The 18,537-nt window shown below is 35.7% G+C and overlaps 1 protein-coding gene across 1 annotated transcript in view; it reads right to left on the minus strand.

Moving 5' to 3' along the window:
- The window catches only part of PDE3B (phosphodiesterase 3B), a 158,351-nt gene that overhangs the window by 113,990 nt on the left and 25,824 nt on the right, over positions 1-18,537 (minus strand).

Consider the following 18,537-nt stretch of genomic DNA (forward strand, 5'->3'; position numbering starts at 1 on the left):
AAACACCCCATATTTGGGAGACAAAGAAGGTAAAAACATATAAATAGGGAAAGTTCCTCCATGTTGGGGTCCAGAATCTGAGAGACATTTTCCTCTGGGCCCGTGCATAATAAATGAAACTCCATCTCTCTAAGTGTTACTTGGTTCTTCTCCCGTTTTCTGTAACAAACTAAGAGACAGAAAAGACCAAAATGAGCCACAAGAAATTAGAAACTGGGAGGAATAAAAACCGAAAAACATCAATAGAGTGTTATTAATAATCTCAGACAGATAAGGATAGTACAACCATGAAACAAAAACATAATATTAAAATGGAAACAGAGAACAAGAAAGCCCTCTTAGAAATTAAAACTAGATTAATAATTTTATAATACAGTAGAAGGATAGAAAAATGATGTTAAGAACAACTAGAAAAGTAAAACAAAAAGCCTAAGAGATGGACTTTGGAAGAAAAAAAATGTTTTAATTAGGCAATTAATCTAGGAGATACAATGTCCAACTAATAAAAAGTTTATAAAGAAAGAATTTTTTAAAAAGGGAAAAGAGGAAATTATTAAAAACCACAGGAAAATGTCCCCCAAATTAAAAGATATGAACCTCCTAAATAAAAAAGATCCATCAAATATCAACAAATGATTAAAAAAAAAAAGACATATATACCAAGGCAGAATATCACAAAATTTGTGAACAACAGGGTAAAGAAAACCATAAAAGCTTCCAAAGAGAAATCAGAATGCCTTTGGACTTTTTAATAGTAACACTGGATGCTTTTAAACAAAGGGTGTGTGGTGGCGGGGGAGGAATTACTTAGTTCAACAGTAAACAGTGTTTCAATAATCAAAGAGTGCTAATATAAAAAAAAAAGATTTTAAAAGTGTGACACAACTATAGTAAGAGAATGGAAGAAGAATGTGAGAGATGGATTCTAGAGACCTAAATTCAATTACCATAGAGAAATTGCTTAAACAAAAAAAACTGGTAGAAGCATCATTATTATTTTAAATTATGTAAATAAATACCATAAGAAACAGTGAAAATAATTAGGAGTGGTTCTATCTGGGGAACAGGACTTAAGAATGAGGAAGAATTAGAAAGGGTACTGCAATTTTCCATTTTAAGTCTTAGTACTACTTGATTTTAAACTGTGTACATGAATTACCTTAAAAAATAAAAATGTATTATAAGAAACAAAAATTTTATGTTAAAAATTTTCAGTTTTTGAAAGCTATTTTTGATTATCAGTTGTACAGAAATGGTCTAGGTAATTGGAATCCAAAGACAATTACAATATAGACAATATGTAGTATTCATTTTAGCCATCTTATTCAAGAAAACTTAAGAAAAGGCTAACATGTGGATAAAAGAGAGCTAAAATACAAATAAATTTATTTTTGCCATTAAAATGCACACAAAAAATTTGTGGGGAAGATTAAGTTCTTTATGTGGAGAACATTAAGCTCTATATGTTTTATAAAATTAATATTAAAATTAGTTATTACCACTGGGACACATACAATGAGCTGGATGCTATCAAAAATGTTATGCACATAATTGACACTCAGCTCTATTATATGACTAAAGTAGACCAAGCACGGCTTCTAAAAAGCAAGGAAAAACCAGTAAAAAATTTAAAATTTACTATGGATAATATGCAAGTAGTAACTGATAACTAACCACTTTTAGTTTCAGTTTCATTTCTTTTTTCTTCTAACTAACCCTTTTGCCTTTTCACTGTGTCAGGTTCCTATAAAGTAACTGAACCATGGTAAAATACAGAAAAGGAAATACATAATGACATTAGAACACCTACCATGGAGTATAAATTAACTCTTATTAGATCTTACCAACAACAGTATCATTTAAACATTAGAAGTGAGAACTTAGGAAAAAAGGGAAAACTTCATTTAGAGGGAAAACAACATCTGGAATTTTAGTAATTATTTTTTTACTCAGAAAATATTTTAAGAAATATTACCCTAAAAATGAGAAAAACTGGCAAGCCTTCTCTAGGTCAGTTTTTAAAGCACTATACTCCTAAGAAAAGAAATGTTAACATATTCCTTTCTAAATACTTATTTTTGACAGTTTATCTTTTTCTCCTCTTTCACAGCATTATAATAAAGTCAATTAATTTCCTCTTTTTTATTTCAGAATTTTAATTCAACTTATATAACAAGTGTTTCCAATTCCACTAATATAATGAATGCTCAAACTTTATTATTATTCAGCACAAATAATTTTCAAGTACATTCATGTTTAGCTTTATATAAAAATCAAAATAAAATCCTTAATTTTCATACTAATAGTTAACCTTACTAAATATAGGGTCCACACATTAAACAATTAGACCTATAGAATAGGAGGAGAATAAAGATCTACTATTACTAGTAGGACTAAAGAGAAGGAAAAAGATCAGCAGGCCAGTACTTTAACTCCAATTTTTAAGATGACCATGGCAAAAAAATATCTATTCCTTTAAACTAAATCTGTGTCTCCATTGTTGGAGGCATCAATAATTAATAAAGAATTTAACAAAACAATAAATACAATAATTGTGAAGATGATGATCCATTGAACTAGTACTTGAAGGACTAAACGACATCTTTAAAAGATCCCCACTCTAAAATCCTGATATTTCATTAACAAAGAACATTTTTTCCTAAAAAGAACTTTTTCTAATATTCTTTTGTAGGTTTTACTAAATAATGTTTTATGCTTTAAATGCGAAGTTGTTTCAAAAGAAACCAGACTTTCTAATTAAGTTAACTGGAAATGAGAGAAACTTATTGAGGTGTTATATGAAGGAAATAAAATAATATTATTGGCATTATGCACTTTAGTGACTAAACAACATTATAACTTACTCAAAACTTATAAAGGAGTCAGACATTCCCAATACAATCCTAAAAATAAAATGCAAATAGCTACAATTATTTACTAATGAGAAGTCATTAGTAAATAATGGTTTGAAAACCTGGACTCTTTTGTATAAGTATTTTGTATCACCTAACAGATGGAAAAGATGCTTCCATGTGAAATAAAAGTTAAACTTTCTTTTTATAAGAAAAGCTTACAGATGAGAATAATTGAACTTGGGGGAAAATAAAGTACTAGATAAAAGTGTTGATAATCACCTTCTATTTTCCTAATAGGAAGCTTTTTCCTGTATCCTCGGACCTGTCCGTATAGGATGAGCCGACTCTTGACCTATCGTATGCTGGAAAAAGTCAAGATACAAAATGTCTTAACTTCTACAAAGCCAAAGAACTTTTGCCAGGACTTGGTGGATTTGGAAAAAGAGGAATTCCAGGAAATTCCACGTAACTATTTGTTCCCACATTAAAATAAAACTGATTTTGTTCACTTTTGGAATGGATGGACTTTCATTTGACAGAGCCAATAGAGAATTATAAAGTTTAGCTACTTTAAGCCACAATCCTCACAGCTAAGAGGCAGTCATCAAGAGTGTGATTCTTAAACTAGCAGAAAGAAAGTTTTCAAAAGAAGTTTTCTAAGTTTTAAAAACAAACAAACAACAACACAACTTCTAATATTTCTTAAGACCACTTGGGCATTTTCTTCCGTTTGCTTTAGTGGGCAGCATGGGCTTGGAAGTGAGACAGAACTGGTTTTTAATATCAGATCAGTAACTATCAGCTGCCTAATCTTGCTTCACTTTTCTAAGCTTCAGTTTTCTCAACTGTAAAAGAAGACAACCATACCCTATTTTAATGACTACCTCATAAGCTTTATGAGAGGGAAAAAGAGATGCTCATACAGATTAAAAGTGGCAGAAACCAATCTTCCACAATTTTTTTAGCAAATAGTAAAAAAAGAAAACTAAGTCATCATCTGAGGCCAACATAACCCGACAGCCAACACCTGATATGGACATTATGAGAAAAGTGAACTACAGACCAACCCCTCTCATGAATACACATGAAAATCATAAAAAAATAATAATTTTATCAAGGTAAATCCAACAATATATAATAAGGATAGTTACATGACCAAGTGGACTTTATTACAGGAATACAGTGCTGGTTTAACATTCAGAAATACACCAAAGTAAATCACATTAACAACAACAACAAAAAAAAAATCATCCTAGGATCATCTCAATAGATGCAGGAAAAGTATTTGATAAAATTTAACACTCATTTATCATTTTAAAAGCCTCTCAGCAATTTGGGAATAAAAGGGAAATTCCTTAATATAATAAAAGGTAACTGACTTTTAAAAATACATATATTTTTATTGATTGCAGAGAGGAAGGGAGAGGGAAAGATAGAAACATCAATGATGAGAGAGAATCATTGATCAGCTGCCTCCTGCACGCCCCACACTGGAGATTAAGCCCGCAACCCAGGCATGTGCCCTGACTGGGAATCGAACTGTGACCTCCTGCTTCATAGGTTGATTCACTGAACCACGCCAGCTGAGCAAAAAAAGGTAGCTACTTTAATACACACACACACACACACACACACACACACACACACACACACATGACCTATAGCTAATAACAATCTTAATGGTAACATATTTACTACTTTCCCCTGAATTTGGGGAGAAACAAGATTGTCCAATATCATCACTTCTATTCAATGTTATTTTGAGAGTTCTAGCTATTATCATGCAATAAAATGGCGGGAAGTATAAAGACTAAAAGGTAGTAAAATTGTCTTTATTCACAGATAAACATAATTATACTAGTATATACAAAAATACAAAGGAATCAACAATAAGCAACTGTAATAAGTGAATTTATTATGGTTCTTGATAAAAATTCGAGTATTATATTTCTATATACTTATGACAAATGGAAAGTATAATTTATGAAACACTATTTAGTACATAATAGCATAAAAATCAAATAATAAGGAATATATCTTATGTAAGGTATCTACATTAAAAACTAAAATAATAATAATAATAATAATAATAATGAAAGCCCTGGCTGTTGTAGCTCAGTTGGTTGGAGCATTGTCCCGTACACTGAAGGGTCATGGGTTTGATTTCCAGTTGGGCACATACCTGGGTTGTGGGGTCAGTCTCCAGCTGTGGTACATGCAAGAGGCAACCGTTCTACGTTTCTCTCACATTGATGTTCCTCTCTCTCTCTCTCTTTCTCCCTCCCTCTCTCTCTCAAATCAGTAAACATCTCCTTGGGTGAGGATTTAAAAAAATGAGAAAAAAATTTTAAAGATGTAAGTAAATGGAGAAATATACCACAGTTCACAGTTTGGAAAACTCAATATTGTTATGACACCAATTCTCCCCAAATTAATCAAAATTCCAGTGAGGTTTTTTTTTGGTTAAGTAACAAAGTGATCCTTAAATTCATACAGGAATGCAAAGATCCCAAGAATAGCCAAGTTCAATCTTTAAGAACACTACTAGGTATTGAGTTTTACTATAAAGTGATAGTGTGACAATGGTCAAAGGATGGACAAATCAACCAATGAGACCAAGTCCAAATAAATCTACACTTGATTTATGAAAATGACACCACTGAAACCTGTGGGGGAAAAGACAGTCTTTTCAATTAATAGTGCTAAGCCATTGGAAATCAGTATGAAATGACAATGGACTTTGATCACAATTTCAAACCACTTACAAAAATTAATTCAGGATATATCACAAACCTAAAAATGAAGGTAAAACTGTAAAGCTTCAAGAAGAAAATATAGAATATCTTCATGATCTTGGTGTAGGCAAGTATTTTTTAAATTAATATTCAAAAGGCCACAAAACTAACTAAAAATGAAAGCTACTAAGCTACTAAAAGCTACTAACCTACTAAAAGGAAAAAAACCAAGTTGGACTACATTAAAATTAAGAACTTCTGTTCACCAAAAAATATCATTAAGAGAGCAAAAAGATATTCCCAACACATCATTCTAGTAAAGATTTTTATTTAGAGTTCATAAGGAATATAAAGAACTATTATAAATCAAGAATTAAAAAGTTAATTTTTTTTAAATGGGCAAAAGATCTAACCAGGAACTTCACAAAAGAGAAAAAAAACATCACCAAAGTTCACAGTGATGGCCAATCACTATATATAAAGTACTCAAGCATCATTAACATCAAACAAAGGCAAATTAAAGTGACAATGCCAAACCACTACACACCTCACAGAATGACTAAACATGCATTTTAAGTGTTGATAAGAATATGGAGCAATGGAAACCCCATCAACTGTGACAGAGTTTGTAAACTGGTACAACTTGGGAAAATTGCTAGTAGTTTCTACTGAGGTTAAACATATACTTACCCTACGATTTAGTAAAGCCACTCCTAGGTATATGGCCAATAAAAATTAATATATCAAAAGATGTATAAGAATGTTCACAATAGCTTTATTCATAACTGTTCCCCCAATGTCCATAAACTGGAGAATGAATAAATTGTGATATACTTAAACTGTGGAATGCACACAGAACTATAAAAGAACAAGCTAGTGACACATAACAACATGAATTAATCTTGTAGGCATTATTTTTGGCAAAATGAAAACAGATATAAAAGATAACACACCCTGTAATTCATTTATATAAAACTTAAAAACAGGCAAAAAACCCTGATGGAGACAGAAATTAGAAAAATTAGAATAGTGGCTGTATATGGAGGGAGTAATGACTCCAAGGATGAACAAACATACTGTATGTGGGAATGTTGTATATCTGAATCAGATGGTGATTGCACAGGCATATGCCTATGAAAATATTCACTGAGCAGTATATTTTAGGCTAGTCTATTTTACAGTATGTACATTATACCTCAATTAAAACTTTTTGATCTCTAAATTAAAAAAAACAGGTTTCAGTCTGGAATTTGGAGGTATATGCAGAAAAAGAAGGCAGTTAATAGAGGAGTTGGTTTTCTTACAACTTATTTGGTTCTCATAATAAAAAATAAAGCCATGTAAAAAAAGACTCAAGCAAGATTGGCGTGGCTTAGTGATTAAGGGTCGACCTATGAACCAGGAGGTTACAATTTTATTCCGGGTTAGGGCACAAGCCCAGGTTGTGGGCGCCATACCCAGTGGGGGCGGGGGGGGGGGGCTTGCAGAAGTCAACCAATCAACGATTTTCTCTCATCTTAGATGCTTCTATCCCTCTCTCCCTCTCCCTTCCTCTCTGAAATAAAAAAAAAAAATTTTTTAAAGAAGAGTCACATTTATTGAGAGTTGATAATATCTCACGCATATGCACAATCATATTTAAACCCTACTGGGTAGGTACTATTTTTAATTAAGAGTTGTAGAAATGACAAAACTGTGGTGAGTGCATGTTGCTTCTATTAAATTTTAAGTGATTTGACCTTAAACACATTTGGTTTGCATAATATAGTTTTCTAAATATACTAACAAAAAGTGTTATGTAAATATCCTACCTGGCTTTCTTTCCATCCTATTTAAATATCTTATTCTGTCATCTTACTCTTCATTATTTTTCTTCATGACACACATTACTATCTGATAATATATGTCATTATTTGTGTGTGTCTTTGCTTATTTGCTATCTTCTCCACTAGAATATAAGATATACAGAGGCAGACACTGTCCATGTTGTTTATTGCTCTATCCCCAGCATTCTAAACCCATCTCTGGCATATAATGGACACCTAATAAATATTGGAGGATAGAATGGAAAAAGTAATAATAAATATATGACCTGATACTAAATTCTGTATGCTTTTCCATACCATCTATAAAAATTAAGAGAAGATAACTTTATTTCATGTTTTATAATAATTTATATAACCTTACCAGCAAAAGAACTTGATACATATTTTTATATTTATATATTTAAATATATTTTATTGATGTTTTTACAGAGAGGAAGGGAGAGGGATAGAGAGTCAAAAACATGGATGAGAGAGGAACATCGATCAGCCGCCTCCTGCACACCCCCTACTGGGGATGTGCCCAAAACCAAGGTACATGCCCTTGACTGGAATCAAACCTGGGACCCTTGAGTCTGCAGGCCAACGCTCTATCCACTGAGCCAAACCGGCCAGGGCATTTTTATATATTTTTAATTGATTTCAGAGAGCAAGGCAGAGGAAGAGAGAGATAGAAACATTAATGAAGAGAGAGAATCTTGATCAGCTGCCTCCTGCTCACCCCACACTGGGAAACAAGCTCACAACCTGAGCATGTGCCCTGACCAGCAATCGAACCAGGATCTTCTGGTTCATAGGTCGATGCTCAACCACTGAGCCATGCCAGCTGGGCTATATCTTTAAATTGATTTCAGGCAACCACTTCATACAGTCAAAAAGTAATTTGCAAGAGTGAGTTTAAAATGTTAAATTAATGCAGGTAATAATTATCTTCCATTTATGCAATAAAAGACAACCATCCAAATGTTAATCTTTTTTAAATTTAATTTATTGGAGTGATATTGGTTCACACAACCATACAGGTTTCAAGTGTACAACTCAACAAAACAACATCTACACCCTGCACTGTGCACCCACTGCACAAAGCAAAGTCTCTTTCCATCCCCATTTATCCCCCCATGCCCACCTCTTCTTACCCCCACTCCCCTTGTCCTCTATCACCACATTGCTGTCTGTGTGTATGTTATATATGTATGTATGTATAGTCATTGATTTCAGAGAAGGGAGAGGGATAGGGAGATAAAAACATTAATGATGAATCATGCATCAGCCATCTCCCACACGCCCCACACTGGGTATTGAGCCCGCAACCCCTGACCAAGTATCGACCAGTAACCTCCCAGGTTCATAGGAACCATAACCTCCCAGGTTCATAGGGCGACAATCAACCACCATGCCACACTGGGTGGGCTATATAAAAATTTTAAAATACTTCGTTATTTAAATTTATTGTTGACACTATTACAGATATCACCATTTTCCTCCCCTTTGCCCACCTCCACCCAGCCCTACATCCCTCCTTATGGCTATCAACACACTGTTGTATGTGTCCATTGGTGTGTGTGTGTGTGTGTGTGTGTGTGTGTGTGTGTGTGTGTGTATTATTTGGCTAATCTCTTCACCTTCTTTCATTCAGTCCCCCAGAATCCTTCCCCTCTGACCTCTGTCAGTCTGTTCCATGTATCCATGCCTCTGGTTCTATTTTGTTCGTCAATTTATTTTGTTCATTAGATTCCACATATAAGTGAGATCATATGGTATTTGTCTTTCTCTGACTGCTTTCACCTAGCATAATACTCTCTAGGTCCATCCATGCTGTCGAAAGGGTAAAATTTCGCCCTAGCTGGTTTGGCTTAGTGGATAGAGTGTCGGTCTGTGGACTGAAGGGGCACACAGGAGGCAGCCGACCAATGACTCTCTTATCATTGATGTTTCTATCTCTCCCTCTCCCTTCTTCTCTTAAATCAATAAAATATATATATTTTTAAAAGGATAAGATTTCCTACTCTTTTATGGCCATGTAGTATTACATTGTGTAAATGTATCACAACTTCTTTGTCCACTTATCTACAGAATCTACAGATGGGCACTTGGGCTGTTTCCAGATCTTGGCTATCCTATATAATAAAAGCCTAATACGCTAAGTGTCTGGTCATCAGGTTGTCCGTTCAACCAATTAAAGCGTAATATGATAATGATATGCTAAGGCCGCTCAACCACTTACTATGATGTGCACTGACCACCAGGGGACAGACAGTCGACCAGTCGCTATTATGTGCACTGACCACAAGAGGGCAGATGCTCCAACCGGTAGGTTAGCTTGCTGCTGAGGTCTGGCTAATTGGGACTGAGTGATATGGGCCGGACATGCCTTGGAGCCCTCCCACGGTCCCTCCCCAGCCCTGATTGTGCACTGGTGGGGTCCCTCGCCTGGCCTGCGCCCTCTCGCAATCCGGGACCCCTCGGGGGATGTCGGAGAGCCGGTTTCGGCCCAATCCCGCAAGCCAGGCCCAGGGACCCCACTGGTATACGAATTCGTGCACCGGGCCTCTAGTTGTAAATAACAGTGCAATGAACAAAAGGATGCATACATTCTTTTTCATTAGTTTCAGATTTCTTTGAATATATTCCCAGAAGTGGGATGCTGGGTGAAAAGGCAGTTCCATTTTTAATTGAGGAAACTCCATACTGATTTCCACAGTGGCTGCACCAGTATGCATTCCCAATAACAGTGTAACAGGATTCCCTTTTCTCGAAATCCTTGCCAGCACTTGTTTGCTGATTTATTGATGGTAACCATTCTGATAGGTGATATCTCGCTGTGGTCTTAATTTGCATCTCTCTAGTGATTAGTGACATTGAGCATTTTCTCTTATGTCTGCTGGCCATCTGTATGTCTTCTATGGAGAAGTGTCCATTCAGATTCTTTGCCCATTTTTTAATTGGGTTGTCTCCCTGATGTTGAGTTGTGTAAGTGCTTTATACATTTTGGAAATTAACCCCTTATCAGATGTATCATTGGCAAATATGTTCTGCCACTCAGTGGGTTCTCTTTTCATTTTGTTGATGGTTTCTTTTGCTACACAAAAGCGTTTTAGTTTGATGTAGTTCATTTGTTTATTTTTTTCCTTTGTTTCCCTTGTCCAAAGAGACATCTCAATGAAAATATTGCTAAGAGAGATGTCTGAGATTTTACTGCCTATGTTTTTTTCTAGGAATTTTATGGTTTCACGATGTACATTTAGGTCTTTGATACATTTTGAGTTTATTCCTGTGTATGGTGTAAGCTGGTGGTCTAGTTTCATTTTTTGCATGTAGCTGTCCAATTTTTCCAACATCACTTATTGAAGAGACTATCTTTACCCCACTGTATGTTCTTGCCTCTTTTGCCAAATATTAATTAACCATAAAGGCATGGGTTTATTTCTGTGTTCTCTATTCTGTTCCATTGATTTATGTGACTGTCCTTGTGCCTATACCATGCTATTTTCACTCCTATGGCCTTGTAGTCCAGTTTGATATCAGGTAGTGTGATATCTCCAACTTTGTTGCTCTTTCTCAAGACTGCTGAAGCTATTCCGTTGTTGTTTTTTGTTTGTTTTTGTGGTTCCATGTAAATATTTGGAATATTTGTTCTAGAACTGTGAGCTATGTCATGAGTATTTTAATAGGAATCATGTTGCACCTGTAAATTGCTTTGAGTAGTATGGACATTTTAATGATGTTAATTTTTCCTATCCATGAACACGATACATGCTTTTTCTGATAAACATGGATGCTAAAATCCTCAACAAAATATTAGTAAACCAGGTCCATCAATTTAAAAGATCATATACCATAATCAAGGGGAATTATTCTGGGGATGCAAGGTTGGTACAAAGTTAATAAATATGACACATCACATAAACAAAACACAGGATAACAATCACATGATCATATCAATAGATTCAGATATCTATTGTATCTTCTATTTCTATCTTCTCAATTTCTGTCTTCAGCATCTTATAATTTTCCAAGTACAGGTCTTTTACCTCCTTGATTAAATTTATTCTAGGTACCTTCTTTTTTGCAATAGTAAAAGAGACTGTTTTCTTAATATCTCTTTCTGATATTTCATTATTGGTGTATAAAGATGCTGGTGATTTCTGAATATTCATTTTGTATCTTGCTACTTTGCTGAATTCATTTATTAGGTCTAGTAGGTTTTTTTGGTAGACTCTTTAGGGTTTTCTATATATAATATCATGTCATCTGCAGATAATGACAGTTTTACTTTCTCCTTTGCAATTGGATGCTTTTTATTTCTTCTTCTTGTCTGACTGCTGTGGCTAGGACTTTTGCGTACTATGTTAAAAAAGAGTGGTCAAAGCAGGCATCCCTATCTTGTTCCTGATCTTAAGGGAAACGCTTTTAGGTTTTGCCCATTAAGTATGAAGTTGGCTGTGGGTTTGTCATATATGGCCTTTATTATGTTGAGGTATAATCCCTCTATTCACTTTGCTGAGTTTTTATCATGAATGGGTGCTAGATTTTATCAGGTGCCTTTTCTGAATCTATTGATATGATCATGTGATTGTTATCCTGTGTTTTGTTTATGTGATGTGTCATATTTATTAACTTTGTACCAACCTTGCATCCCCAGAATAATTCCCCTTGATTATGGTATATGATCTTTTTAATTGATGGACCTGGTTTACTAATATTTTGTTGAGGATTTTAGCATCCATGTTTAAGAGATACTGACCTCTAAGTTTCTTTCTTTGTAGTGTCTTTATCTAGTTTTGGAATTAGGGCAATGCTGGCCTCATAAAATGAACTTGAGAGTCTTCCCTTCTCCTGAATTTTTTTTGGAATAGTTTGAGAAGGACAGGTATTAATTCTTCTTTGACTGTTTGGTAAAATTTGCCTGTGAAGCTATCCAGTCCTGGGCTTTTGTTTGCTGGAACTTTTCTGATTACTGTTTCTATTTTTATTTGTTGTAATTGGACTATTCAGATTTTCTGATTTTTAAAATGTAAATCTTTCAAAACTGTATAATTTTGGAGCAAACTAAGCATACAGTATTTCATAGTTGTAGGAAGAATTGCTTGGGACCAGCATTATAAAAAACAATTAACGTATTCAGGTATTAATACAGGGCTAATACAGTGATGACTAAAGAACTACTGAAATGTGCAAGGATGGATGTTGGCCCTTCACTGAATTCTAGGGCATCCCTATGTCTTTATCCCATTTCCTTTACCTCCCAGCTCTAGCTACTATTTCTGCTCTGTTTTAATCTCTCTTGCTGTTATCTTTAGTTTTATGTTTGTATCTTTTAGCTAAATGTACCTTTCCCCTCTCTTTAACATATTTAGATGTATACCTATCTTTGAAGAGCACATCTGTGCACGCACATGCATACACTTACACACACACCCTTTTCCTGGTTCTTGTTTTCCCCTCAAAATACTGCTCTTTTACTCCAGTACCACATTCTTCAAAAAGCATAAAATCTCTACTTCCTACTCCCAATTTCTTATTTATTCCTGAAAATCATTAATAATGATATCCATCACCAAATCAAATTGCTTCCTTAACTACAGATGCATCATATAACACATCCCCATCTTTAAATTGTCTCCTCTTGACTTCAACGATTCCATGCCTCCCAGGTTTTGTTGGACCTGGACGTGAAAGAATTTAGGGAGCTTTCTTTAAAGAAAAAAGTAGAATTGCTAATACAAAATTAGGTGAAAGGTGAATACTTATCTAGAATGAGGGGAGGAAAATAACGGCATTGCAAGCATCATAATAATCCAGAAAAAAGTAACATCATAATTCTCTCAATAAACTCCGTGACACGCTTCTAGAATATTTTTCTACATTTTTATTGTATATCTTTTGTGATAACCTCTTTATATGATAATTTCATGTAAGATTTTCTATAAAGAAATGAACTTTAGGCCTGACTGGTGTGGTTCAGTGGCTGAATGTTGACCTATGAACCAGGTCGTCACTCATGGTTCCATTCCGGGTCTGGGCACATTCCTGGGTAGTGAGCTCAATCCTCAATAGGGGATATGCAGGAGGCGGCAGATCAATGTTTCTCATCATCGATGTTTCTATCTCTCTCTCCCTCTCCCTTCCTCTCTGAAATCAATAAAAATATATATTTTTAAAAAGAAGTGAATTTTAAAAACTTTCTAAATACAAAATTATTTACATTTTAGAAAAATATTCTTTTAGCCCTAACCGGTTTGGCTCAGTGGATAGAGCGTTGGCCTGCGGACTGAAAGGTCGCAGGTTCGATTCCGGTCAAGGGCATGTACCTTGGTTGCAGGCACATCCCCAGTAAGGGGTGTGCAGGAGGCAGCTGATCGATGTTTCTCTCATCGATGTTTCTAGCTCTCTATCCCTCTCCCTTCCTCTCTGTAAAAAACCAATAAAATATATTTTAAAAAAAAATATTCTTTTAGGTCCACAAACTGTTTCTGGTCACGTCATACAAAATCTTGTATTGTAAAATTTTAGAAGTATTATATTCATTTTTTCCCTTTACAAACTATCAGAGAATTTTCCCTATGTTTTGGCTCTATATATTTTAAATTGTTTCTCTTACCCTGCCCACATACTTTCAGTGTCAGACACTGTAGAACATGTTCCTATAACCTATATCTGTCCTTGCATCTTTGTATCATAACACTGAATCAGCACCATGATTAACAAGAATATTCTCAGGTGTCATTCCTATACCAGAACACCTGGAAAAAACTTAAATATACTCCAAAGTGGCACCAAAAAACACACATAAATATATGCCACCCAAACTAAATGTAACCCCAATTCAACTTTCTTTTAGCTGGATCCCCAAAATGCTTGCAGCTACGCCAATACTACATGACATGAGGTTAAGCCAAGAAGGGGAAAAGACGGGAATCTTTTTTTTTTTTTTACCAACTGTTTATTTTCTTTAATTTTAATTTTATTTTTTTAATAAATCTTTATTGTTCAGATTACAGTTGTTCCTCTTTTCCCCCCATAGCTCCTCTCTACCCAGTTCCCACCCCACTCCATGCCCTTACCCACCCCCCACTGTCCTCATACATAGGTGTATGATTTTTGTCCAGGCTCTTCTCGTATCCCCCACACCCCTTTCCCCCTGAGAATTGTCAGTCCACTCCCTTTCTATGCCCCTGATTCTATTATATTCATCAGTTTATTCTGTTCATCAGATTTTTTTACTCACTTCATTTTTAGATTCACTTGTTGATAGATATGTATTTGTTGTTCATAATTTTTATCTTTACCTTTTTCTGCTTCTTCCTCTTCTTAAAGAATACCTTTCAGCATTTCATATAATACTGATTTGGTGGTGATGAACTCCTTTAGTTTTTTCTTATCTGTGAAGCTCTTTATCTGCCCTTCAATTCTGAATGATAGCTTTACTGGGTAGAGTAATCTTGGTTGTAGTTTCTTACTATTCATCACTTTGAATATTTCTTGCCACTCCCTTCTGGACTGGATAGTTTCTGTTGAGAAATCAGCTGACAATCATATGGGTACTCCCTTGTAGGTAACTAACTGTTTTTCTTTTGCTGCTTTTAATATTCTCTCTTTGTCTTTGCTCTTGGCATTTTAATTATGATGTGTCTTGGTGTGGTCCTCTTTGGATTCCTGTTGTTCAGGGTTCTCTGCGCTTCCTGGACTTGTAAGTCTATTTCGTCACCAGGTGGGGCAAGTTTTCTGCCATTATTTCTTCAAATAGGTTTTCAGTATCTTGCTCTCTCTCTTCTTCTGGCACCCCCATAATTCAGATGTTGGTACGCTTGAAGTTGTCCCAGAGGCTCCTTACACTATCTTCATATTTTTGGATTCTTTTTTCTTTTTGCTTTTCCAGTTGGGCGTTTTTGCTTCTTTGTATCTAAATCTTTTGACTTGATTCTTGCAATCCTTTAGTCTGCTGTTGGATCTCTGTATATTATTCTTTATTTCAGTCAGTGTATGCTTAATTTCTAGTTGTCCTTTTTCATATCCTCAAGGGTCTCACTCAATTTATCGATGGTTTATAGAAAATTCTTGAAAAACCTTATAACCATGGTTTTGAACTCTATATCCCATAGTTTGCTTTCCTCTATTTCTTTCATTTGTGACCTGTTTCTTTGTCTCCGCATTTTGGCTACTTCCCTGCGTTGACAGAGTTGCTTTGTGTGCTAGGTGTCCTATAGGGCCCAGTAGCTCAGCCTCCCCAGTTACCTGAGGTGGACACTCTTGGTGCACCCCTTTGTGGGCTGTGTGCACAGTCTTGTTGTAGTTAAGCCTTGACTGTTGTTGGTATCACTGGCAGGAATTGACCTCCAGGCCAGTTGGCTGTGAGGATCAGCTGTGTCTACGATGGGGAACTTCTGTGCCGGAGACACCCTTATGAGGCAAGACTTGCTTCAGTGGGGCTTTGGTGCTCACTGAGTCTGCCCCCTGAGTGTGTCCCTTATGGATCTGAGGAGTTGTAATCTGGATGGTCCCACTTTGAGCACTGGGTACATTGGCTCTTGGATCTCCAAGGAGGTGCTAATTTAGCCTCTGCCTGAGGCCACCCAGCAGGAGCTATGGAGAGATCTGCAGATTCCTCTTCTTTGTTTGGGTTTTGGAGGTTCCCAGATGAGGCCCAGCTGTGAAGCAATGCACGCTGCTGTGGGGCCTTGGGCCTTCTTTTGGATGTTCTGGGTCTCTCTGACTCAGCTGCAGTTTATTTTAGATTTCAAAGGACCAGGCCATTCATATGCAAAAGCCTCTGCGCACAGCTTGGGTGGGGCAGGGTCTCAGGGTGGAGCAAACAGCAATGGCTTCCTGTCAGCCCTGCCCTAAGAGGCCCCCAGGTCTCAGTGTCCCTTTGTAATTGGTAATCGCTGCAAGCACCTCTGAGAGAAAGCTGCCCTCAAGTTCCGCCCAATGCCAGACAGTCCAGTTTCTCCCCGTATGAGTCTGGATCCCCAGAGTCTCGCCCAGAACTGGAGTTCAGAGCAGTCGGGAGCTTGTGTCTCCTTCCTGATTGAGAAAGACAACCACGTACTCAGTTGCCAGCCCTCTCCGTGCGCTTGCACTTCCGTACCTCTGCACTTTACTTCCGCAGCTCCTCTGAGTCTCAGTGTGCTTTTCTCTTTCCTTCTAGTAGAATTTCCACTCAGCCAGCCTTCTTGTGGCTCTGGATAATGTTCGTTTTTGTCTTTTAGTTGTAGTTTTGAAGTGGTTGTGTGAGGCAGCAAGTTCAGGTGTTTACCTATGCCGCCATCTTGGTCTCTCTTAAAAGATGGGAATCTTAACTTAAAATACCTGACTTTCGAAAATCCTTCAGAAACACAGGGCCATGTGACCACCTACCTCCCAAAGTTGGGAAGAAATTTGCACCCTAGAGCTTACATTTAATTAGCTTTAGTAGTAAATCCCTCACATCCTACCACTCTGGCTCTGCTTCCTTCACTGACTCCTCTTTTCATGCCAACCACTAAACATAGGTAGTTCCCATAATACTTGCCATTCTTTTAAAAACCTGAACAACATAGGATTTCCCAGTCACTCCATTCGTAACTTAATTCTGTCTAAACTCCTTTTACCTCCAATCTCATCCATTCCCAGGCTTCAACTAAGATATTTTAAGCAAATAATCCTCCCTCTAGAATCTAGTGACTAGATACTATCAAATCCATGGGCAAAAGAGATGCTCAGTCTTCTGGTCTGCATGAACTCAAGGATCTGAATTCCCAGGGGTATAATGTAGGCCTTCAATGAAATACATTGAAGTGACTTCTAAAGTTTATCTCTGGCTTCATTCTGTCTTTCCAAGCTCCAAACCTGCTATCTTCAACTGCCTACTGACCTTTTCCACTTAGATACATTCTGCCTCTCTCCTCCACCCTAGAAAACGCAAACAAAATCCCATAGCATTTGGAGTACTCTGAACTTAATTTTAACACTCAATGATACATTTTAAAATCTTAGAAAATAATCATAGTAATCTTTAAGAAATTTAAGCACAATAAAATTATAGGCCTTGACCAAGAAAAATCCAGATTATTCCACTTCTAATAGCTTAAACTTCTCTCTTAAAAATAAGCCAAGTGGCTCATCAGCCATACCAATAGAATTTTAATAACTTATCTGGAAACACATACAGTGTCCTATATAAAAACACCATAATTAGAAATTCAAAGCCTATTACTAGTTATAAAACATGAACAAGTAAAATCCATCTGACAAAGAAAATAAATAAGACTAAATATTAACAACAAATAACTAAATAATAACTATGCCTGTATGCATGTCTTAGTTTATATACAGAATGTACTCCGACAATACAGAGTACATATTCAGTCATTTAGCCTTGCTCCACCGAAAGACCTCATTGTAAACACACTACTGAAACAAAAGAGGTCTCAAGCAAACAGAACAAACTGCTGACATAAGTGTGGCACTGACGTATCTGTCTATTTGCGTTCAGTTGCTAGGATTCAGTGTGTCCATTTTTCTCTAAGCTTTAAAACATGCAACTCTTTAATATTATGAAAATTCTAAAGTTAAATAAAAGGTTGAAGAACTGCTGGATATGTATTTAAAATATTTCAAATTCAAATCTCTAATTTCTTGAAACATTCATGTTATTCCTTATGGTAAAACCAAATATAAGTGAAATTTTTAATTTCTCTATCAAAATCAACAAAAACTCGGTAAGATATGTACACATATAATACCTTAATAAAAATAAAAAACAAAAAACAAAAAACTCAATTTCAAAAAAAGGAAATGAAAAGGCAAACTTCAAACTTTCAAATTACTACCAGAGAAATAAAATTTTTCATTTCAGAAACTTTTTAATCTGTATAATTAAAATACATATTTTGCATTATTCAAAAATGGAAATTAGGTGGTGATCTGAGTAAATTCCTAAAATCGTTCCAATAACCATAAACTTTGCCTTTAGAATTATAATCTTAAAATTATGTTAATCAATAAAATACTAAGAAATAAACTGAACTGTATAGTCAGCCATATGATCTGTGAGAAAAGGCAACAAGAAATCTGTTAGGCAAATCAAACAGAAACAATGGCAATTCCAGAATTATTTTTCATTGTACCACAAACTTTCATCCT

Source organism: Cnephaeus nilssonii, assembly GCF_951640355.1.
Source record: "Cnephaeus nilssonii genome assembly, chromosome: 13".
Lineage (NCBI taxonomy): Eukaryota > Metazoa > Chordata > Mammalia > Chiroptera > Vespertilionidae > Cnephaeus > Cnephaeus nilssonii.